General features: G+C 43.1%; 2 pseudogenes; both read right to left on the reverse strand.

Annotated features, from left to right (window-relative positions):
- Positions 1–13,263: 13,263 nt before the first annotated feature.
- On the reverse strand, positions 13,264–14,244 carry LOC144579942 (tubulin beta-8 chain pseudogene; annotated as a pseudogene).
- Positions 14,245–23,727: 9,483 nt separating this feature from the next.
- On the reverse strand, positions 23,728–25,131 carry LOC100402361 (tRNA-dihydrouridine(16/17) synthase [NAD(P)(+)]-like pseudogene; annotated as a pseudogene).
- Positions 25,132–25,403: the final 272 nt, after the last annotated feature.

The following is a 25,403-nucleotide window of genomic DNA, read 5'->3' on the forward strand; positions in this document are numbered from 1 at the left end:
ATTGGAAATCATAGAATTTAGTTGTAGAATAGAGAGCTCTAAGCCACTACAAAAAGATGATGGGGAATGAAAATCTGCTTAATCTAAGTAATGGCTGTGGCTATGCATCCCAGAATTGTAATAACTTTCCATATATAAAATTAAAATAAAATGTTGAAGGTATATGTATGTGTTTATCTTTAATTCTTCACTTTAGCCTGATTTTTCTATTAATTCACTAACTATCCACGCTTAACACACAGTTTCCACCGTAACATAAACATGCATACAGTTTGATAATGAAATACCACATTTATGGGGTTTTTCTCATCACCATACCACAGGAGAATAATAGTACACCATACCATCCCCATACCATCTCATACCACAGGAGAGTAATAGTACAGGTCTTATTCTGCAAAAGAGAGAGAAAAAGGCCTATCAGAGAGATAATATGATGTGCAGAAATAGGATGTGCATGTTGCTCTTAGGTAGCTATGGATTGTGAAATGTGGTTAGAATAAATATGTGAAAAGCTACAGGAGAAGAAATTCTATGAGCGAATAAGAGCTTTATTATATAGAATTTGATTGTTGGCAAAGAGATTTTTTGTAAACAAAATAAGCAACTAATTATTTTTTGAGTATTTGGCTAAGAGGAAGACGGATTGGAGAAAGAGCTGTAAAGCTGTACTACGTACAAATCATGGATTGGGAAGTTGGAATGACAGTGGAAATTAAAATGTAGTGGAACATAGGTATTGAAGTGAAGCAGATCAGTTAAGAAGATATTTCAGTGAATGGTCAGCATGAGGTGAGGTTGGTGGTAGGAGTAACAATGCTGCTGAGAAGGCAAGAAAAAGGAAGACCGAGTAGTACCCATTGACCTTACTGCAGCGATCAGGAAACCAAGAACGGGTACTCATTGACTGAATAGAGATCATTGCAGGGAATGGATAATAACAGAGAGTTAGATTTTGAGAAGGAAAAAAAAGTCAAGCTTTGCTGAATTGCTGGATGTTGAGACTTTGAGGACAAAAATTATTGTCAAATATTTGTGATTAGAGAATCAGGATGCCATGGAAGATCAAGACAGGTTTGGCAAGAAAGCCTAAGCGGTAGGAAAACTGATGTTGGGCTTGGATGCTAAGAGGTCAAATAACATGAGGACTCAAAATCACCCTTTGCTTTGGTAATGTGAAAATATGGATTGAAGAGTGAATGAAATCAGAGGAAATGGAAAAAGCAAGTGTCAACAACCCACTTTAAACGTTTGGCTATAAAGGAAGTAGAGAGATACACCAGTAAGTGGAGAGAAATGTGGGGTCCAGGAAGAATTTTACGTCATATCAGAGCATGTCAGATGATTATAGAAAAACTCAAGTTAAGAACAATAAAGTAAGGTACAAACTAGAAAGAATTACAGATGAATGAAGCCCCTGAGAGTTGATGGAATGGAACTCAGAGCTCATGTGGAACAACTGGCCTTCTATGGAAAAAAGGATATTTTCTGCATTATCAGGAGGGTAGAAGGAGGGAAGATGGATGTAGGTTTGTTGATGTGTCAGCGAAAACTGAGGGGAATGCCATATGAAAGCTTCTGTTCTCTCGAAGTAAAGAATATTGCTATCTCTGAAGAGTAGTGGGAAGTATTGGAGATTTGAAGAAAGTAGGAAGGATTTGCATATACTAAAACCTAGGGCTGTAAGAGTGAGATCCCAGATGGTGCCGGTGAACACAAATTTTTAATACTACCAAGATGACTGGAAGATTTTCTCCAGCAATCCTCTGCTCCTTGAATACAGGTAATAGAATATGTGTTTGAGTGCATTCAAGATTAGAGTTTTATGGGTAGGTGGGGTAAAAGGTAGAGAAAGTCAACAGAGGTGATATTTGCAAAAGGGTGATCACAATAAAGAATTATAGAAAGTAAGCCAGACAATGAATAATAACAAGGGGTAGGGGCTAGAAGATAGAACATTGTGGGGTTAATGGATTAGAATTCATAATGAGGTTGAAAAACTGTTGCTGCAACAGTACCCAACATGTGAACCAAAATGATAGGAAGCCATGATTTTAATCGTTTTGAAATCCTAGTTTCGTTTGTTTGTTTGTTTTGAGACAAAGTTTTTCTCTTGTTATCCAGGCTGGAGTTCAATGGCACAATCTCAGCTCACCGCAACCTCCGCATCCTGGGTTCAAGCAATTCTCCTGCCTCAGCCTCCCGAGTAGCTGGGACTACAGGCCTGCGCCACCATGCCAAGCTAATTTTTTTGTTGTATTTTTGGTAGAGACGTGGTTTCACCATATCGACCAGGATGGTCTCGATCTCTTGACCTCATGATCCACCCGCCTCGGCCTCCCAGAGTGCTAAGATTATAGGCGTGAGCCACCGCGCCCGGCCCAAATCCTGGTTTTTAAATGGTTTTAAGTGAGAATTTTAGAGATCATTTTTTAATGGTTTAATAATAGATTTTTAATGGGTTTAATTCAGGTTTTCAGGCATGGCACCATTTCTAGTGATGACAGCCCAATACTTGACTATTGGAGATGGGTGTTTACAGTACTGTTGTAAAGAGAAAATTGAAAATGAGGTATTCTAGGAATGGAGAGGCTAAAATGTGAAGGCATCTTCATGGTTTTTGTAGTCATATGAGATAATGGAAATAGTTTGGGTGGGAAAAAAAGGCTGCCATCTGAGGGTACCCAGATTGACGTCAAAAGGATCAATGAATAAGGTACGTCCACAGAATTTTGATTGTTAAAAGGGAGAAGAAGCTTATACAAATAAATGTGTAAGTCTCACTAAAGAGGGGCTTATTTTGTTTTTTAAATTCAACTCAGTTTTTTGTTTGTTTGTTTCAAGAAAAATGAAATACCTAGTATCTGACAATGACAGTTGGGAATGAGAACTTGGGGAGGGGGCAACATCGAAGGCAAGTGGGATATGAGAAAAAGAACACAAGCCAATTTTGAGAAGACCTCTGGGGAAATGTTCTTATAAATGAGCTGGCTTTCAGGCAAGTGGATGGTGAGAGGTTTCATTGAAGAAAAAGAAGATGCTGAAGCTTTTAAGATATAGGAACGTTTACTAGTTGAAGAGTGAGAGTTACTTGCTCAAGATGAGAGAGCTAGTCAGGAGATGGATAAATCAGAATTTTAACTCAAGTGTGTGTGACTCCCATGCTGGAGCATGCTGCTTATCAGAGAGAGAAAATTTACCCACATCAGTGAATTGAATATTAAATATGAGAAAACACATTTTCAAAATCATTTCATTCATCTCTTTTATTTTTGACAATTGCAAGAATATTAGGACTATTATATTGGCATTCGATCAGAAAATGTAACAGAGACCTGAGAACAGCTATGCAGTTTTAGAAAATAGTTTTTAGAAGCTGCACTTGGCTCCAAAAATCCAATATAAATATAATTTTTATTGTAGAGCTGTCAGAAACGTTGTATCTTTTGAGACTGCAATGCTATTTTAGGGTTTATGAAGCACTTTTGCCAGCAGATATAAATCCTGTTACCCTCTAATTCATAATCTACTTTTCTTAGTGATCCACATTATCTTTGTTTTTCTAAGATAACATCTAAGAAAAGCATTTCCCCCAGCTTTCCAAGCATGTGGCTGCCTACTGTTTTATCTGCTCCATACCTTATTGGCATTGTCTTGAAACTCCACTGCTCCCTTGCACCTCCTAATCATATAAGGTATGAAGCAGAAAGAGCCACAGGAAAATGCGACCCTGGCCACCTTTTATTGATTCAGGGCTGGACACCTGACCTAAGTCAAACCAGTCAGAGCCCTCCAGGATTTCAGAACTGCTTGGATGCTGGATCTAATATGTAAAGCTTGAACACTGTCACTACCGTATTTTCTGCCATAAGAGACCAAAGAAGTGAAGGAAGGTGATCTGCAGAACAAGAAAGGAGAAAAAGTGAACATAAATGTGTTTCAGTGCTGCTGCTTTTAGAAAGCAAAGATAAACATGTGGAATAAATAGTTATGTCTTCCTATGTCAATTGTTCCTAACATCCATCTGGATTCCAGAGATTCCTGGGACACACTCCAGTATCTTTGTATCTTTATACAATCCTGTCTTCCTAATTTGCCACAAAAATGCCTTGGAATTTTCTCTCCAAGCAAACAAACAGAATACTAGGTAGTCAAGAAGTTGTTACAGCTGTAAGTTATCTAACGAGCACTAGTGAATAATATTATGCTGAAAGCATCTGTATTTCTGTCTGAACAGATACTGTGAAAGTACCTGTCCCAACTGCTACCTTTTGAGTAATAATCAAAATCATAGTGATTTTTGTGAGTTATTGAAGTTCTAAGCACTAGGCTCTGTGTATTACAGGCATTGCATTCAGTCTTCATACAGTATTTATAAGAAAACTGAAGCTCACAGAAGTCAAGTGGGATGGACAGCTATTTCCCCCCTGGGTCCACTGTGAGAAAAGGACTCACGCGGCTTCAGAGGGAACTTGTCAGTGAGCAATGTTCAGCTGTGGGTCTCTTCAGAAATTAGCCTCATGTGAAGGCCAGGCATGGTGGCTCACACCTGTAATCCCAGCACTGTGGGAGGCCAAGACGGGTGAATCACTTGAGGTCAGGAGTTCAAGGCCAGCCTGACAAACCTGGTGAAGCCCCGTGTCTATTAAAAACACAAAAATTACCAGATGTGGGCACCTGCAATCCCAGCTACTCAAAAGGCTGAGGCATGAGAATCACCTGAACCCAGAAGGTGGAGGTTGCATTGAGCTGAAATTGTATGACTGTACTCCAGACTGGGTGACAGAGGGAGACCCTGTCTCAAAAAGAAAGAAAGAGAGAAAAAAAAAGAGAAGAAAGAGAGGAAGGAATAGAGGGAGGGAGGGAAGGAGGAAGAAATGGAAGAAAGGAAGGAAAGAAAAGGAAGGAAGGAAGAAAGGAAAGGAAGGAAGGAAGGAAAGGAAGGAGGGAGAGAGGAAGGAGGAAAGAAGGAAAGAAACAAAGAAAGAAAGAGAGACAGACAGACTAAGATGCAAATATTTGTCTTCCTGAGGTCACACCCTCCCAGTTTGTATCCTGCACCCAGTGACAGAGTAAGAGGTATAAAGGTCCAACGAAGGAGAAATCTGCAGGAACATTCTCACTCCGGAGCTACAGTGGGGTAGTTGAGGCTATCAGGTACATCTCAGCTCAACTGCTCCTTTGCCCAATCCTCCTTCATTCCTCTCCCTTTCACAGCTGCTCATCCCGAAGTGCTCCCTAAAAAACACCTGAACACCAACATCTGTCTTAGAATCTGTGTCCTGGGAACAATTCCTACAATACCAAGTGAATTATTCAAGTTCCTCCAGCCAACAAGGACAAAATTGAAACATAGATTCATCTTTCTGACCCTAGGCAAATATACATTTTCTACGCTGTGCCAGCCATAGTATATATAACACGTGTAAAAAGTTACTGAGATACTGAGTCATAGCTACTTCAGTCACGATATCGTAATGCTTGATCTGTCAATAAAAATGCCAGCCGGGCACGGTGGCTCAAGCCTGTAATCCCAGCACTTTGGGAGGCCGAGGCGGGTGGATCACGAGGTCAACAGATCGAGACCATCCTGGTCAACATGGTGAAACCCTGTCTCTACTAAAAATACAAAAAATTAGCTGGGCATGGTGGCACGTGCCTGTAATCCCAACTACTCAGGAGGCTGAGGCAGGAGAATTGCCTGAACCCAGGAGGCGGAGGTTGCGGTGAGCCGAGATCGCGCCATTGCACTTCAGCCTGGGTAACAAGAGCGAAACTCCGTCTCAAAAAAAAAAAAAAAAAGAAAGAAAAAGAAAAAAAAATGCCATCTTTTTCTCAGTTATCTCAGAGAGTGAGTTCTTTAAGATTTGTAAAAAGCAAAACTTTTTTTTAACTGAAAATACTCTTCTAAGTATATAAAATCCAAAACTGGAAAATGAAGGGCCTATTCAGCAGTAATTCCCATGGACTGTAAAGACGGAATAATTGATTTGTGAAAAGAAATGGTGTTCCGCATTTTCATTACTGCCACATAATGCAGCTCTATGTGATACAGCACATTTTAGTCTCAACTCCAAAGAAAAATTATACTAACACGTCCACAAATTATTGCTTTACTAAAGCTGAAAAATTCAGCCCCTGAAACTGATAGAAAAGAAGCAGGAAAGCATATGAAATGTCAACATTTTCCACTCAGAATCTTAATTTTGTTCCCCTAGACACTAGTTTGATAGGGAACTAGTGTTCAGCGTTTTCGAGTGAGTAACTCATAAGCCACCTACCCAGAACATCTACAACCCGAGGGCTTACTTAGAAATGACCTCTTTGTGTACAAACATTACAGAAACCCCCTCCCCTTTTTTTTTTGAGATGGAGATTCGCTCTTGTTACCCAGACTGGAGTGCAATGGCGCGATCTCGGCTCACCGCAACCTCCGCCTCCTGGGTTCAGGCAATTCTCCTGCCTCAGCCTCCCGAGTAGCTGGGATTACAGGCACGCGCCACCACGCCCAGCTAATTTTTTGTATTTTTAGTAGAGGCGGGGTTTCACCATGTTGACCAGGATGGTCTTGTTCTCTTGACCTCGTGATCCACTCACCTCGTCCTCTCAAAGTACTTGGATTACAGGCGTGAACCACCGCGTTCAGCCAGAAAACCCTTTACCAAGAATTTCGCCTGGCTAGAAAATGAAATGATGTGAAGAAGTCTTCTGGAACTCTTTCCACAAAGTGATGGACATTAAAGAGTTAATAGATAGGATACTTTTAATAAATCCTTTTTTTAAATTCTCCAATTGACCTGTAGGGAATGGAAGGCTGGTAGAAGAACCAAGGTGAATGAGCCCTGCTCTGAGTAAGGAAGTCATCCCTCACTGTGGAGGTGGCCGGTCAGGGCAGATTTCATCTTAATTAAGAAAAGGTTTTCCTTCTTTCAGTGGATTAGTCCGCACTTTCCGCTGAGAAGCACTGCCTGTCTTTAGATATGGGCGTGTTGTTTAATTGATGTGTACCTCCCGGGTGACCTGAAGAATAAAGAGATGCATCTTCAAAGGAACCTGAACTGGATGGTTAAATCCTCCCAGGAGGTTTGCTCTGACAGAACTGTGTTGCTGAAGCCCACTTGGAAGCATTCTGCTGATAGGCCTTCCCTTCTCACTCCCCACCAAGCACCACTCTAAGCTAGTTTCTCATTTCTTCCTCTCCCCACAGGGGCCCCTGAATTCGATCTTGTCAGAATAGACCCAGACATGGGGAAATGCACAGCTGGATTCTCACCTCCCTTTGCCTGCTGAGGGAGGGGTAGGAGCAGGGGAAATGGGGTCTATGGGAGAAAAGAGAGAGGCTTCAGGGAGCGGGAGTCACATCATCGAGTTCTGGAAGAGGGGACCCACTGACAATACAGCAGGCGAAACCGCAGGGCCATTCCATGGCACATTTCACCATCTCGTATTTGCTCTTTGAACTATGAAGGCATTCATACAAATATTTACTTTATAAAAACATGTATGTAAATATATCGTTCATAAAAATAACAAAATCTTTCTAAATTCTAATCCCTTTAGTCCATCACCTCTCTCCAGTACAATCGGGTGCCTTGTACCTGGGTGGTAACAATGAGGAAAGTCAAGGAAGAGAAGGTGAGGGACGGTGGCCTCACAGAGGCTGCAGCATCCTCTCAAGGTGTCTGATAGCCAGCATTTCTGGACAGTGGTTCCTTGACAAATAAGGATAGAGTTAGAAGATAAACAGCCGGAAACACCTCAAAGCAGGTATGAGAGCATCTTCCTATCACAGATGAGAAGCTGACCCTTCAAGGTGAGGAAGTTGGCTGCTCCTCATGGCTCTCTTTTGGGATGACTGTTCAGCACCTGGGCCAACATGTCAAACGTTGAACTCCTGTTCGATTTTACTTCATGGCTGGGATATTGTGTTTTGTCATCAGTTTGTATGTTTCAAAATTATGATTAGTTGTTGATAGTGGAAAATCATGAGATTTCAATGGAAATAGAGATTTCTAACTTTTATAAACCTATGAATGTAAATACCAAGGCCAATTCTAGAATAACAACACTCAGTCAGACACCAGTAGCCACAGCTGGTGTTGTGAAGGGATCACCCTTCACAGTCCTATCTGGCCCTTCTGACATGTGCATACCCCCAGCCCAGATGAAACATGGGAGGGGGGCCCCCTGCTCTGCACATAGCCCCTGCCCAGATGAAGCATGGGAGGGGGACCCACTGCTCTGTGTATAACCCCTGCCCAGATAAAGCATGGGAGGGGGGCACCCTGCTCTGTGCACACCCCCTGCCCAGATGAAGCATGGGAGTGGGACCTCTTGCTTCGCCACCTGAGGGAAAAGTGTTTCATGCCAACTGTTTCATTTTTGCATTTTGTTTTTTTCTATTTCTGTGATTTCAGGGAAAGGACTTTGCAATGTGACTAAATGAGAACTATGTCTGGCTTTCAGCTAAGACCATAGATTTCAAACACTGACTCCTAAATAAACACCCTCCCCCCCACACACACACACAAACACACACACACACCTCACACACAGTTTACAATGTAATCTAATGCAACTTTTGAGTTGCTATATTGGCAAAAGCAATGAGAAATTGGGAATGCAATTTCTAAAACAATGAACATGGGGGGAGTCCAAGGGCTTTGGGGTCCCTCAAGTCACAAATTACTTATTTATTAACATGGGCAGAGAAAAAGAAAAAAACTATTCCCTGGCATAAGTCTCCTACATATTGCTTTTCTGTTTGAGGCAAGGTATCAGCAAGTTTAGTATGCAATCTAGAACAGATCTGTCTCATCTTGCCGGACTAACTTTTCTTAGTACTTTGGGGATATACGTAGTAACAAATTGAAATAAAATTGTATGACACATGTCCCCATGAACTACAGAACACAAACTGTACAAATCCACTGTTTACATTCCTTGGCTATAACATATTTACAAAAATATGTATGCTTTTTAAAAATCTATAAACAGATTTTTAAAAAGTATCTTCATAGAGTATTTTCTTTTTTTTTTTTAAGACGGAGTTTCGCTCTTGTGACCCAGGCTGGAGTGCAATGGCGCAATCTCGGCTCACCGCAATCTCCGCCTCCTGGGTTCAGGCAATTCTCCTGCCTCAGCCTCCCGAGTAGCTGGTATTACAGGCACGCGCCACCATGCCCAGCTAATTTTTTGTATCTTTAGTGGAGACGGGGTCTCACCATGTTGACCAAGATGGTCTCGATCTCTTGACCTCATGATCCACCCGCCTTGGCCTCCCAAAGTGCTGGGATTACAGGAGTGAGCCACCGCGCCCGGCCCATAGAGTATTTTCTAAACTTTTTGTTTCAAATGGTTTCAAACGGACATTTTTTTCTGTCCCCACTTCTTTTGATAACATGTGTAATGAGTTGCATTTTTATTGTGTTGCTCTTTTCAGTGACATCACGTAGAAGTAAGTACGTAAGTAAATCATTGTTATTTGATGAATACTATATAATAAAAACAAGCACGTATATGCTGATATTTTTATTTTCTAGTCGATTGGGAACTTTCCTTAACTATTTCACTCTCACAATCTAGAAGCTCAGCAAACAAATTCAGAAGGGGGAGTTGGTAGGGTGGATGACCCCAGACTAAGGGGTTAGCCTAGCTCTGTTTTGCAGTCAAGGGTCACCATACATATGCTGCTAGCATATGACATAATTAGAAACAAAAAGCAGCCAGGCCAACCTCTAAAAAAAGTGACTCAAATACATGCTAAAGAGACAACCAGCAAAATCACCTGCCCACTGTGTCATCCCTAGTCCCTGTCCCCCAGCCCAAGCACGGGACCCTTCATTTCACTTTCTGCTTTTCCGGAAACAGCAATTTTCAGAGTCAGAACACTGAATTTTTTTTTTTTTTTGAGACAGAGTTTCGCTCTTGTTACCCAGGCTGGAGTGCAATGGTGTGATCTCGGCTCACTGCAACCTCCGCCTCCTGGGTTTAGGCAATGTTCCTGCCTCAGCCTCCTGAGTAGCTGGGATTATAGGCACATGCCACCATGCCCAGCTAATTTTTTGTATTTTTAGTAGAGACAAGGTTTCACCATGTTGACCAGGATGGTCTCGATCTCTTGACCTCGTGATCCACCCACCTTGGCCTCCCAAAGTGCTGGGATTACAGGCTTGAGCCACCGTGCCCGGCCTAGAACACTGAATTTTAATTCAGATCTACCACCTCTTCTATGACTTGGCCTATTTTTGCAGTCATTGGTTTTGCTGTCTATTCAATGAGGATAAAAATAATAATGCTGAAACTTTTTGTAATAATCTATTTGTTCTCTCCACAGATACTGAATTCTTACTGAGTGCCAAGAACTGTTCCAGGCGCTGGAAATACAGCAATGAGGAAAAAACTAAGTTTGTGTGCTGCTGTTCCTTATTTTTCTAGAGAAGAGATCATAGTAACGTAACATAATGTAATGTTGTACACGAAATGTAATAAGGTAGAGACAACAAATAGGAAGAAAAAGATAAAGCAGAGGGAAAGAATAGAGGTTGGCAAACAGGTGACTTTTAGAGAAGATGATTGTTCAAAGATAAAAGTGCATGTATGAGAAGAGAGTGCCAGGAGCTCAGCTGTGAGCCTGATGCTGAGGAGGCTTGCTGCATGAAAAGTAATACTTCTATGTGTGGCTGACAGTACGATTAAAAGGAAAAGCCTCACTAAGTTACAGGGACTTAGTTAGAAGGACTCAGACTCTTCACTGAAGCTTCAAAAAAGTCACACAATAAGGACAAGTTCACTATTTTATAGCTATAGTTCAAATACATAATAGAAAACACCAGGCTAATTCTCAATTACAAAGATATAGAATTAACCTAAGTGCCCATCAAACAAAGAGTCAATAAAGAAATGTGGTAATGTGGTATATATACACCATGGAGTACTACTCAGCCACAAAAAAGAATGTTATAATGTCTTTTGTAGCAACTTGAATGGAGCTGGAACCATTATTCCAAGTAAGGTAACTCAGGAATGGCAAACCAAGTGTCATATGTTCTCACTTGTAAGTAGGAGCTAAGGTAAGAGGATGCAAAGGCATAAGAATGATATAACAGACATTAGGGACTCAGGGAGGAAGGCTGGAAGAGGATTGAGGGAAGGATAAAAGACCACAGATTGAGAACAGTGTACACTGCTTGGGTGATGGCTGCCCTAAAATCTCAGAAATCACCACCAAAGAACTTATCCATGTGACCAAAACCACCTGTACAAACAATTTAGATTTAAATTTTTAAAAATCCTTCAAATCTAGAAAACAAACAAACAAACAAACAAAAAATGCTTGTTCTAGTTAAGACCAAAACCTTAAAACTCAGGACAAAACTGGAATACGCTCACTTTAGAAGAGCTTAAAACAAACTTCCACACAATGAAAGTAATGTGCCAGGAATCACAAAGATTCCACCTCTTTTTTATTTTATTCATTTTTTTTTTGCCATAAAGATGTTTTATTAGGCCAAACTACACACTATAAAGGTCTCACCCATTTTTTGCCATAAGAGTATTAGGCAAAACTACACACTATAAAAATGCCTTAAAATGTAGCAGAAGGAGATGGAAAGACTCAAAAAGTACAAAGGAGTAACAAGTATTTTTGCAAGGTCATCTCAGGGTGTGCACCTGGGCTGGGCTGGGCAAGGACACCTTTCAGAGAATGAGAGCCACTGAGGAGCACTGTCAGAGAGGCCCATTTTCCTGCTCAAGAACAGCTTGGGGGAGTCTGAGGGACCTTTTCCACCTCTGCTGCTTCCAGGAGCCACTTCTTTCAAGAAGAGGCACTGTCCTCCTTGCCAGTTCTCCTTTGCCCCCAATGGCCCATTGTCAACACTCAGAAACAGAGGAGCATCACTTGTTTTCCCTGACACATCTGAGGCCAGTGGGTATGCCCAGGGAAACTGGGGTGGAACATGTACATCTGCCCGCCCCCAGGCTATGCTTGCTTTGTCTTGTCTGTGTGATATGGGGGAGGGGAATTACCAAGAGGTCATCACATAGGCCATGGACAAGTTCTACAAGAGCCAGGTAGAAGAGCATTGTCCTGGCATGCTGCCCAGCACCCAGCTCACACACACATCTCTTATTTAACAGCTTCCCTGAAGCAGCCCTTGAAGTCCAGGCTCCCTAACAAGCCTCCGGAGGAGACTCTGCCAGGCTAGGGTCCTGGGCTAAAAGACCCATCCCCAAGGGTGTCACCCTCACCAGTCTCATCCTGACAATCTTAGATTATTTTTACCCTGAGGTTTTGGAGTGGGAGTCAGGCAGACAGGAGACAGTGCCCATTAGCCAACTTTCCAGAGAACATCAGTCCTCCAGACAGGGACAGATTAGACCCCCACTAGGTCATTCTCACTGGTTGCCAGTTGAGGGAAACAGCACTTGTGAGCACCTGCCTGTCTCCCCAGGTTCTGTTCAGAAACCCCATCTGTGCCTTTGGACCGAGACTACCCCAAGCATGCAGGCCAGCAACTTTATCTATGGCCTTCACAACTGAATCCCCTTATTTATGGGGTTCACTGCATGTGAGTATATGGTGGGCTCAATTCCTGCCTACCAACTCCTGCCAGATACCCATGCCCACCTCATTAAGAGAGTGAGGCCATACAGACACATCCAGGCCATTATAGTATGGGGTGGCTGGGGCCCTGCTTGCCTACCCTTTATTGCTGGTTCAGGGCCAACTGTCCAAGCACATTCCTACCCTGAGTTGATACACTGGGGACATTATACACCGGGGTCACTGAACACTTATAAAATTCCACAAACAGGCCCAGCTGGTCTCCTGGAAGTTTCGTAAATAGGATAAACGGAGGCTTCCATTCAGAAACAGGTATCCCACCAAGTAGCTGCCCAAGGCCCAGGCCAGCCCCAAGTTTGTGTGAAGCCTGCCTGCCATGTCCACAGCCCATGCCGACCCCTCCAGGAGCCACTGGACTGCTTGTTTCTGGGATGTGACAAGCCCAAGACAGCTGCAGCCTTGCAGGACCACTATGCCCATCTGGAAGCAGTATCCAGGGGCCTATAGAAAGAAGTGGAGGTGAAACCAAGTGTCATAAAAATACTTTATTAGGCCAAACTACACACTATAAAAATGCTTTAAAATGTAGCAGGAGGAGATGTAAAGAGTCAAAGAGGTACAAAGAAGTAACAATGGCTGTCAAAATACACTAAAGAATCCACACTACTTCTCCCTTTACCTGGAAAAGGAAGCTTCTAGGCTACCTCCTCCTGACCTCACGCCTTAAACAATTCCTCCTTAGCCATGGCATCTTGGTATTACTGATATTCTGACACCAGGTCATTAAGGTTGCTCTCGGCCTCGGTGAACTCCATCTCACCCTTGCCCTCACTCGTGTACCAGTGCAGGAAGGCCTTGTGCCTGAACATAGCTGTAAACTGTTCGGCATCACGTTTGAAGAGCTCCTGGACCGCTGTGTTGTTACCGATGAGGGCGGCCGACATTTTTAGTTCCTGGGGTGGAATGTCACAGATGGCTCTTTTCTTTTTGTGAGGGAGCAAAGTAGCTGCTGTTCTTGTCCTGGATATTGAGCATTTGCTTATTCACCTCCCTCATGGACATGTGACCTCTGAAAATGGCAGCCATGGTTAGGTAGCAGCCACGTCGGGGGTCACAGGTGGCCATCATATTCTTAGCCTCGAACAGCTGCTGAGTGAGCTCAGCCACGGTCAGGGCCCAGTACTGCTGGCTGGTCAGTGAGGCAAAGCCAGGCATAAAGAAGTGAAGCCCAGGAAATGGAAGCATGTTCGCATTCAGCTGGCCCGGGAAGTGCAAGTACGTGGTGACCCCACTCATGGTAGCAGACACCAGGTGATTCAGGCCACCGTAGGTGGATGTGGTCAGTTTTAAGGTTCTGGGACAGATGTTATGGAGCACTTCATTATCGATGCAGAACGTCTCATCTGCATTTTTTTGAGCTGGTTGATGGAAAGGGTGGCATTGTAGGGCTCCACCATGGGTTCTGACAACCCGGGCGAGGACAGGACACTGAATGTGTTTATGATTCCATCTGGGTACTCCTCCCAAATTTCACCCATGAGAAGTGTACCCATCCCAGACCCAGTCCCCCCACCCAGGGAGTGGGTCAGCTAGAAACCGTGTAGGCAATCACAGCTCTCAGCCTCTCTTCTCACAGCATCCACCACCGACTCCATCAGCTCCAAGCCTTCCAATGTAGTACCCATTGGCCCAGTTGTTACCAGCCCCACACTGACCTGTAAGGTAGTACTGCCAGTCACTTGATGGCCAGGTAAATGGTGGTCACCACCACAATGTATAAAGGTCCAAGTGTCACATGTGAGGTAAAATCACGATTCACCCTGCATGTGGAGCAAATAAAATCCCCTCCTCCTAAGTTACAGGACAGCAGCCTTGCTTGTTAGAATATAGATCAGGAGCCAATCCCAAGACAGCTAACAGCAGACTCACTGCAGGTGGCTCCTGCCCATTCCCAGGCAATAAGAAGGCTGTAGTCATGGCCCCATATCAGCTCCTTGCAGGAAGATTACATCAGCTCCTCAAGTTGAGAAGACAGCTGGGCCTTCCTCCGGCAAAGCCCATTTAGGAAAGGGAGACTGAGTGACTCAGAGGATGGGAGGGTGTTCAGGGGCCTTGGTTCCACAGTTCCCACAGAGATAACCTTGAGGCCCTCATTGACTTTGAACTGCCCTGGCTAAGGAGCCACATCCCAGTCCTCATCCACAGCTCACCTGAGATAAAGTTGTCTGGCCTAAAGATCTGCCTGAAGGACCCCGAGGTCATGGAGTCCATGGTTCCTGGCTCCAGATCCACGAGCACAGCGTGAGCCACGTACCTGCCACCTGAAGGGAATGGGAAGGCATTCGTTCCCAGGAGAGCTATTGGGGCAAGACTGGAGTCTCACCACTGGCCTTGTTGTGGTACACATTGATGCGCTCCAGCTGCAGGTCACTCTCCCCACAGTAGGTGTCAGTGGAGGTGATGCCATGTTCATCAGATATCACCTCCCAGAACTGCAAGAGATGCGACAGGCCAGACAGGCCAGGGCTAAGTCACAGAGCTTGGGGAGTTGGAGATGCTCTAGTCCCTCTCCCACTTCCACCCCCACCCTCAGGCCACTAAGTCCCTTGAGGTTTGACCTGGCAGTCTTGCCAGCCACACAGCTCCACCGCATCCTGGGCAGGAAGCCCAGGGACCGCAATGCAGAGGGGCCACCCCTTCCACTGCCAACATCTTCATCGGCCACCCCGCAGACCCTAGCTGTGCCCTTAGATTAGACCCCTGGCTGCCAACCTTTGTGCCAATATGGTTCTTGCAGTGTCCGGGTTGGGTGAGCATGAATTCCCTTATGGCCAAGTCGGGATTATGGGCAGAAGAAGAAACGTGAAAAGGAGAAGCAGTCACACAATGATTCAGCCTGCAGTCCACCAATGCTTAGGGCCCGCAGTCCTGCGCCCACCTCCTGCAGCCTTGGATTGGGCTCTCAGAATAAGAAACAGCTTTACTTTTCCAAAGGTGAATCCCTTGGGGTTTAACATCTATTGGAGAGATCAGGTGGCCTTGCTGCGGTTCTTTCCAAATTGGGGAAAGCTGGTAAACTGGAGAACTTCTTCCCATGTCTTCAGTAAGACCAAATCCCTAGCTGAGCTAAAACTGAATTTTCTTCCCGTGGGAGAGGGGAAGCCTTTTGTTTCCATATTCGCAGAGTGCCTTTCCACTTGTCCTAGATTGATGACATATTTTTGTGATTGATGAGATGAGTTTTTTCATCTCTTAGGAGATCTGTGGTTAGGAAAGTCTTTCTGTATGCCAACTCAACAGGACTTAAGTATAAGTTTTCCTTTGGAGCAGCTCAAACCCATGGTAAGCTATGGGTGTTAGGGGTAGTCAGCCCTCTGATTTTGTTAGAGACTTCTTTAGAGTATGTTTAGTTCTTCCATGTTTCCAGAGGACTACAGTCTCCACACAGAGCAAAAATGATATTTGATTCCTAAAGCTGAGGATACGTGTTGGGATATGCCTGATGTAAAAGATGGGTCATTGTCACTTTGCAGACTTTTAGATGATCCAAACTGAGGAATAATATCTTCTGGTGAACATTATTCAGATAGCATGGGGAACACCTTGATCTAACCAGTGAAGGTATCAGTAAGTATTAGCAAATACTTGAATGTCCTACACAAAGGCATCTGAGTAAATTAGAGTTCTTAGTCCTCACCTGGAGAGGACTCTCAATGTCAGACATGTTAAACTAGAGGAGAAAATTGCTGGCTGTTTGGGTTATTTCAGGCACAGAGCTCAGGGCAGGGTCACCTGTTTCAGTGTCTTGAAAAGATTTATTGTCATAAACCAATGAGACATTAACTGAAACAATCCTTTCTAGGGTGAAAAAAATCATGTAAGTGCTTAATTATTTTCTTATGATTGGTACCTGGCATTAGTAATGTATTACCACGAGTCAGCCAGCCAGAGGAGTGTTGGGCTAAACTGCATTCCTTGGCCCATTTTTCTTCTTCTTTGAAGCATTCTGGCTCAGCTCTGGATATGCTGACCAGCATGCCCATCAGCTTCATTGGCCCTTTTAGTGCAGTGACTTGGCTACCCCATCTGCAAGGGCATTTTCTTTAACACGGTCAATCTCTCTTTTGACATCCTCTGCAATGAATTATATTCACTTTTCTTTGGCAGCCAAGCAGCATTCTAACAAGCTCAAAATCTGGGTGATGTTGTATGGAAAACCCTCTGTGGTCAGGAGTCCCTACCCATTCCAAATTGCAGCATAAGCATGAAGCACCACAAAAATCATACTTAGAATCAGTGTAAATGTTAACTTTTAATACTTTCTCAACTGCAGGGCTCTGGAAAGTTTAATTAACTCAGCTTCTTGAGCTGAGGTAGAGGCCAGTAGGGCTTGTGACTTGATTAACTTGTGCTGACTAATAAGAGTATGTCTAGCCCTCCTGTTTTCCTGATGCACAAAACAACTTGCATCTGTTAACCACTCTTCCTTGGGATGGTCAAGGAGCTCATCTCAAGTCTGGCCAGCAAGAATAAATTTGTTTCATAACCTGTGACATGGTTTCGCTGTGTCTCCAGTCAAATCTTAAATTGTAGCTGTCATAATTTCCATGTGTCTTCGGAGGGACCCATTGGGAGGTAACTGAATTGGGTGGGGGCTTCCCATGTTGTTCTTGTGACACTGAATAAGCCTCATGAGATCTGATGATTTCACTTTAATTTTTTTTGCTTTTTTTTTTAGACATAGTCTTGCTCGGTTGCCCAGGCTGGAGTGCAGTGGCACGATGCCGGCTTTGCCTGGTTAATTTTCTTATTTAAAGTAGAGATGTGATTTCACCATATTGGTCAGGCTGGTCTCAAACTCCTGACTTCAGGTGATCCATCCAGCTCGGCAACCCAAAATGCTGGGATTACTCCCCTTTATAAAGTGGAGTTTTTCTACGCAAGCTCTTTTGCCTGCTGCCATGTAGGAGATGTGACTTTGCTCCTCCTTTACCTTCTGCTGTGATTGTGAGGCCTCCCCAGCCATGTGGAACTGTGAGTCAATTAAACCTCTTTTCTTTTTTTTTTTTTTGAGACGGAGTTTCGCTCTCGTTATTCAGGCTGGAGTGCAATGGCACGATCTTGGCTCACCGCTACCTCCGCCTCCTGGGTTCAGGCAATTCTCCTGCCTCAGCCTTTTGAGTAGCTAGAATTACAGGCATGCGCCACCATGCCCAGCTAATTTTTTTGTATTTTTGGTAGAGACGGGGTTTCACCATGTTGACCAGGATGGTCTCGATTTCTTGACCTCGTGATCCACCCACCTCAGCCTCCCAAAGTTCTGGGAGTACAGGAATGAGCCATCGCGCCCAGCCTTAAACCTCTTTTCTTTATAAATTACCCAGCCTCAGATATGTCTTTACTAGCACCATGAGAACAGACTAATACAACATGTATGCTGGAAATGCTGGAAGCACCTATGTACTCTAGCAGATAAGTAGCTCAGTTTATGGTTTGACAGAATTCAAAAGTTATGTCTGAAGTGTCTAGTACTAAGGCCTGATACTTTAATAAATTTTCCCTATAATCCACTGGTACCCTTTAGTTTCTAGGACCACCTTCCCTTGGTGTGGGGCCAAAAAACCTTTAGGTGCTGTCCTAGTGTTTGCTGATTAGCCTTGCCTACTAGAGAAGTTGTAGCAGCAACAGTGCCAAGAAATCTAAGACACCCAGAGACCACCTAGTCTGTCTGCTCAGAAAAGTAGGCTACTGGCCTTCAATTGTTCCCCATGATTTTTTTCATGTGGGGCTGTTAAATAAATTTCAACTTCTAATTATAATGATGGAGAGGTTCTTGCTGATGTTTTCTAATAATCAAGGTAAAAAAAATACTAGGTTCCAAGACATCTATTTTTTAAAGTGTCACTTGGACCAGTGGCAAATTAAACAAGCAATCAGCTGAAAGTCAGAAAATCATTGAGGAAAGTAAAAGCTAAATTGTTTGAGGTTTGCTTCCTGTGGTAGCCTCCAGGCTGCTACAAAACAGAGGCAGTGAGCAGAAAGGTGACAAGATGCAGAGCCTTCAGGTGAGGGACAGAGAGCACAAGGTAGGCAGTCCAAAAAGAGAAAGTGGCAAACATCATGTTTAGCAAAATTCATTCTTTTCAATAAACCCCAGGGCCTCTAACTCTGTGAGCTTGGCTTATAATCTGAGTATGACACCCCAAGCCCTTTAACTTCTGTGGCTGAGTCTCTCACTCTAGCACTATACTGTAGGGCCTCTCACTTAAGTGATAGTAGATAATCATTCTTACCCACTGGAATGGCTTTATGACTCTAAAAGATACTCCACTTGCTCAATGTCAGCTAACTGATTCTGTATGGATTGTTTTCCTTGGAGTCGGGGTCTTATCTTGGTGTCCCTTCATGATGTTACTGAAAGATGTTGCTTGAAAAGAGGGTTCTGATACAGACCACAAAGGATTCTTAGGTTGTGTAGAAGAAAAAAATCTGAGGTAAGTCAGAGAGCACAGTGAAAAAAGCAAGTTTATTAGCAATGACTCCAGTACAGAGTTGGGTATCCTCAGAAAACAAGAGCAGGAGTGCACTGTCTTTTCTTAGTCTCTCAACTTAGAAGAAACTATAAAGAGAAAGAGTTACAATTAAACTTAAAAATGCACACATACTCACTAAAGGCAGGTACTATTGGTTTTAACAATGGCCATTAAACTTTTGACCTAAGCTAGATCATTAATACTATCTTTAAGAAAATATGCTGCACTCCTGGGACATTTACACATTTTTCAGGCTTGGTGGAAGATGTCTTGTATGGCCATACATATTCTGCAATTGTAATTGGTGGCCAGCTAAAATATGCGGCTATATTCTGACCATAAGTGTTAATCTTTTAACTGTCTTGTGAGTACCTATCTACCAATATTAAGATAGAGTATTCTAGTCATGTTTATTAAATTAGAGCTTGGTAACCATGAGTTCCTCTAACACAACAAGTCTACTCCTCAAGGAGAAAATGTATTTCTCAGGAATTTTGTGCATTATGTTTGATGGAATTTGGTATGTTTACCAAAATGGTAGAAAACAGTGAAATTAGTCCTCAAAAGTCCTCAGAATTATGTATCAAGTAAACAAAATAATTATAGAGAATATGCAAGTTGATGTAGTTGATACTCAAAAGAAATTTTGTTTGAAACACAATGAGGCTTTTCTATTATTATTTATTATCATTAATCATTATTATTATTATTTTGGGACTGAGTCTTGCTCTGTTGCCTAGGTTGGAGTGCAGTGGCACCATCGTGGATCACTGCAACCTCTGCCTCCCAGGTTCAAACAATTCTTCTGCCTCAGCCTCCTAAGTAGCTGGGATTACAGGCATGCAACACCACATACAGCTAATTTTTGTGTTTTTAGTAGGGATGGGGTTTTACTATGTTGGCCAGACTGGTCTCAAACCCCTGACCAAAAGTGATCTGCCGACCTTGGCCTCCCAAATTGCTTAGATTACAGACATGAGCCACACATGTGATTAGATTAATTACAATTTAAACCAAATCAGATTCAACAAGGTAGTACCTCTTAGTTTGAAGATGTTTTCTGTCATTTTAAAATGTGACATTCTTCAGTGGAAAGGAAAAATAGTGTTTATCTCCACAGTCAAGAACAAGGTTCCCTGCAGGGATTGGTTGACTGAGAGCTATGGCTCAGGATTAAAAATCCTTCTTTCTTCCACTTGTAAACCAAAAATAAATTCCTAAGCCTCTATTGTCTAAATGGAACCCTCTTCTTGGATAAGGACATTTCAAAGTTAACCTGAAAAGTTAGTTCAGGCCATGGATCACACATGCCTCATTATACTCTCCCCCCATTTTTTTTAAATTTTAATTTTTAAATTTATTTTTGTGGATACATAATTTGTGTATATATTTATGGGGGTACATGACATATTTTGATACAGGCATTCAATGAGTAATACATATTGAAAATTGGGGTATCCATCCACTCATTCATTGACTGCTTGTGTTATAAACAATCCAATTATACTCTTTTAGTCATTATAAAATGTATAAATTATTTTTGACTATAATCACCCTGTTGTGCTGTTAAATATTGTCTTATTCAGTTTTCTAACAGTGTTTTCTACCCATATAACATTCCCACTATCCTTCTGTTCCCCCACTGCCCTTCCCAGCCTCCAGTAGCCATCGTTATACTCTGTATCTATGAGATCAATTGTTTAGAATTTTAGCATCCACAAATAAATAAAAACATATCCTGGCCGGGCGTGGTGGCTCACGCCTATAATACCAGCACTTTGGGAGGCCGAGGTGAGTGGATCACGAGGTCAAGAGATTGAGACCATCCTGGTCAGCAAGGTGAAACCCCATCTCTACTAAAAATACAAAAATTACCTGGGCATGGTGGTGCGTGCCTGTAGTCCCAGCTACTCGGGAGGCTGAGGCAGGAGAATTGCCTGAACCCAGTAGGTAGAGGTTGTGGTGAGCTGAGATCGTGCCATTGCACTCCAGCCTGGGTAACAACAGTGAAACACCGTCTCAAAAACATAAAATAAAATAAGAACATATGACATTTGTCTTTCTGTGTCTCACTTATCTCACTTAACATAAAGACTTTCAGTTCCATTTATGCCATTGCAAATGACAGACTCTGATTCTCTCTTATAGCTGGATAGTGTATATGTACCACATTTTCTCTATCCAGTCATCTCTTAATAGACATTTAGATTCTTTACAAATCTTGGCTATCATAAACCCTTCTGTAGCAAACATGGGAGTACTGATATGTCTTTGATTTGCCAATTTTATTTGTTTTAGGTATATACTGAGCAGTAAAATTCCTGGACCATATTGTAGTTCTATTTTTAGTTATATCGGAAACATTAAAACTGTTCCCAACAACAGGGTATGGGGGTAAAATAATATCTCATTGTAAGTTTGATTTGCATTTCTATAATAATCAGTAATATGAAGCATCTTTTCATTTGTCTGTTTGCCAATTGTATGTCTTCTTTTCATAAATGTTTATTTAAATTTTTTGCTTACTCTTTATGTTATTACTTTTTTTCCATAGAATGTTTAAAACTCTTAATCTATTGCACTGTGTTAGTCTACTTCTGCACTGCAATTAAAAAATACATGAGACTCGTAATTTATAAAGAAAATCAGTTTAATTGACTCACAGTTTCACACAGCTGGGAAGGCCTCAGGAAACTTACAATCATGCCAGATAGGGAAGCAGGCATCTCTTACATGGCAGTAGGAAAGAGAGCAGCTATGTAAAGCAAAGTGGGTAGGTACCCTTACAGAAGCATCAGATGTCATGAGAACTGATTCACTATCACAAGAAAAGCATGGGGAAAACCACCCCCATGATCCAATCACTTTCTACCAGGTCTCTCTCTCAACAATTGGGGAGTAAAATTTAATATGAGATTTGGGTGAAGACACAAATCCTAACCATATTATGTAGCTATTAATCCTTTTTCAGATGGCTAATTTACAAATATTTGCTCCCATTCTATGCGTTTTCTCTTCACTTTGTTGATTGTCTCCTTCACTGTAAAAAACTCTCTAACTTGCTGTAATCCCATTGTCCATGTTTGCTTTGTTTGTCTGTGCTTATGGGGCATTATTTAAGAAATTTTTGCTCAAACCAATGCCCTAGAGAGTTTCCCCAATGTTTTCTTGTAAAAGATTGATAGTTTGAGATGTTAGGCTTAAGTCTTTAACTCATTTTAATTTGGTTTCTGTATGTGGCCAGAAATACGGTTCTAGTTTTATTTTTATGACTATGACGTGTCAATTTTCCCAGCTCTATTTATTGAAGAAATTGTCTTATTTTTTATTGTATGTTCTTGGCAATTTCATTAAAAATAAGTTTGCTCTAGGTTTATGAGTTTGTTTCTGGGTTCTCTATTCTGTTCCATATCTGTGTTTATGCTAGGACCATGCTGTTTTAATTACTATAGCTTGGTAGTATAATTTGAAGCCAGGTAATGGGATTTCTCCTGTTTTGTTTTATATACTCAGCATAGCTTTGATTATTATAGTATTTTGTGGTTCCATATAATTTTCAGAATTCTTATTCTATTTCTTTGAAGAATGTCATTATAATTTTGGTAGAAATGGCATAAAATCTATAGATTGCTTTGGATTGTGGGAACATTTAAAAAATACTGAGTCTCCAAATCTGTGAACATAGAAATATTTTTCTATGTTTTGTGTCCTCTTTCCTTTCTTTTACTGGTGTTTTATAGTTTTAATTGTTGAGAACTTTTATTTCTTTGGTTAATTTCTACACTTTTTTTTATTTGTGGCTATTGCAGATAGTATTATTTTTTAAAATTCTTTTTCAGTTTGTTGACTGTTGGCTTATAGAAATTCTACTGATTTGTATATATCGATTTTGTATTCTGCAAATTTAATTAATTTGTTAGTTCTAACAGTTTTATAGTGGACATATAGGCAATTCTTACATTGCTATAAAGAAGTAATCTGAGACTGGGTAATTTATAAAGAAAAGAGGTTTAATTGGCTCATGGTTCTACAGGCTGTACAGAAAGCATAGCACTGGGTTCTGCTTCTGGAAAAGCCTCTGACAGCTGACACTCAAGGTAAAAGATAAATCTAGTGCTTGTACATCACATTGTAAATGCGAGGGTGTCTGTGGGGGGAAGTGCTACATACTTTTAAACAACCAGCTCTCATTAAAGCTTACTATGTGAGAATAAGAAAATGATATCAAAATGTTCATGGAAATTCTGCCCTCATGATTGAATCACCTCCCCAGTAGGCCCACCACCGACATTGAGGATTACATTTCAATATGGGATTTTGGTGGGGACACACACTCAAACTACATTAGTTTGCCCTTGGCTATTCCAAATCTTATATCCTTCTCATATTTTATTTTTCTTTGAAATGACTTATTGTTTGCTTTTGCACACACATGCTGAGGACAGGGCAGGTCCAGCCTGGGGCCTGCTCCCCACTGCAGCATTCCAGGCACCCAGTGCAGGCCAAGGGGGACAGGGAGCATCTCTCCATGTTAAGTAAGGGGAGATTCCCTGAGTAAAAGATGTTTCCTTAAGTAGGACATGTCCAGGCTTCAGGAGCGGTCCTGGGGGTGGAGGTTCTGGGCCTTCAGGCCAGAGCACTACTCATGACTTCTGAGAAGTCACCTGGTGTGCGGGGCGTGGCAGTCAGAGGCGGCTGCAGCTCAGGCTGGGTCCCTTTCCAGGCCAAAAACTTCTCCAATTTGGTTTTAAAAAGCAATCCATGACCTGGGCAGTCCGTGGTCTCTTTGGCAGCTCACCTCTTGCAGCAGCCGTGGCACAGGCTGAACACACATCTGTTGCCCTTTGGGTTGCCACACTGGTCACATATTGCATATTTTAACTTCAGAGAGGGGTCAGAGGTCTTGTGGGGGTTCTTCAGCTGCCTCTTCTGCTTGTTCTTGGACAGGACTTTCATGCCACACTCCTCCTCCTCCAGGGCCCACTTGCTGCACCCACCTGCCTTCTCCTTGCTCCCCTCCCTGGGCCCCAGCCAGACATAGGGCTGGCAGATCCAGAGGAAGGGCAAGTCGCTGGTGGGCTTCACTCCCTCCTGCCTGGATATCTCCTCCTGACACCGCATCTTCAGCTTCTGGCTCACAGCAGCAATGCCCTCCAGGGATTTTGCCTTGGCCAGCTCCTCTCACAGCTGCTGATGCACCTTCAGCATGTGGTGCCACAGCTTGAAGAGGTAGGCCCGGACGTAGGACAGTGGACAGGGGAGCTCCCACATGATGTCCAGGTATTCACTGGCCAGTTTCCACACGGCAGGGCTCTGGCCCTCAAACAGGGCAGGGTTGTGCAGGTTGCCTTCTGCGCTCATGACACCCTGTACACCCGTGTCCTGGATGCAGCGCTCCACATCCTGTAGGCTCTGGATGTTCCCATTGGTGAAAACAGGGATGGCCACAGCTTTCTGCACAGCCTTAATGTTCTTTCAGGACGCTGCACCCGACCGGGGCCCCTTCTGCTCCTTTGCACTTATGAACGGTCAGCAACTGGCAGTCGGCCTTCTCCAGCATCTGGGCATACCTCACAGTCTTGTCAATCTCTGGGAAGACACAGATTTTGCACATGACGGGAACAGAGAGTTTCTTGTGGGCCAGCAAAATTATTTTTTGGAGCAGGTTCCACTCGTCCTGCAGGAAGGCGTCATAGTGACCTCTCTTGGCTATCATCTGTGGGCAGCCCAGGTTCAGGTCGATGGCATCACAGTAATTCTGAGCCATGAGAGCTGCCTGAACAAACACCTACAGGTCATTGGCACAGAACTGCACCATGAGGGGCCGGTCCTTGGGGCACAACTCACAGTACAGGTTCTCCTTCCAGTAATTAGCATGGCAGACGAAGACTTGGGTGTGCAGCATGGGCGTGTAGCAGAGCTGTGCCCTGTGGCGCTGACTCAGCAGCCTCCAGGCCAGCTCGCTCTGGTCTACCATGGGGGCCACGACGTGGCGGGCCCCCAGAACTCGAAGCCCTGCAGCTTTCGCATTGTCTCCAGGCCTTGCCATGTCCGTCGCGTGCCTTTGGCTCCGAAGGCGCCGGCTGCCTGTGTCCCGGGCCCACCTCGCTCCGGCCTCGCCAACGCCCGGGGCCCATGCCACGCTCAGGCCTCTGGGAATGCCAGCACCGCGCTGGGGCCGCAGCCAGGCCCAGGGCTCCGTGCCGCCACCGGCCCTTCTCATATTTTAAAATGCAATCATGACTTCCCAATAATCCCAAAAGTCTTAGCTTATTTTAGCCTTGACTCAAAAGTCAAAAGTT

Source organism: Callithrix jacchus, chromosome 17 (assembly GCF_049354715.1).
Source record: "Callithrix jacchus isolate 240 chromosome 17, calJac240_pri, whole genome shotgun sequence".
Lineage (NCBI taxonomy): Eukaryota > Metazoa > Chordata > Mammalia > Primates > Cebidae > Callithrix > Callithrix jacchus.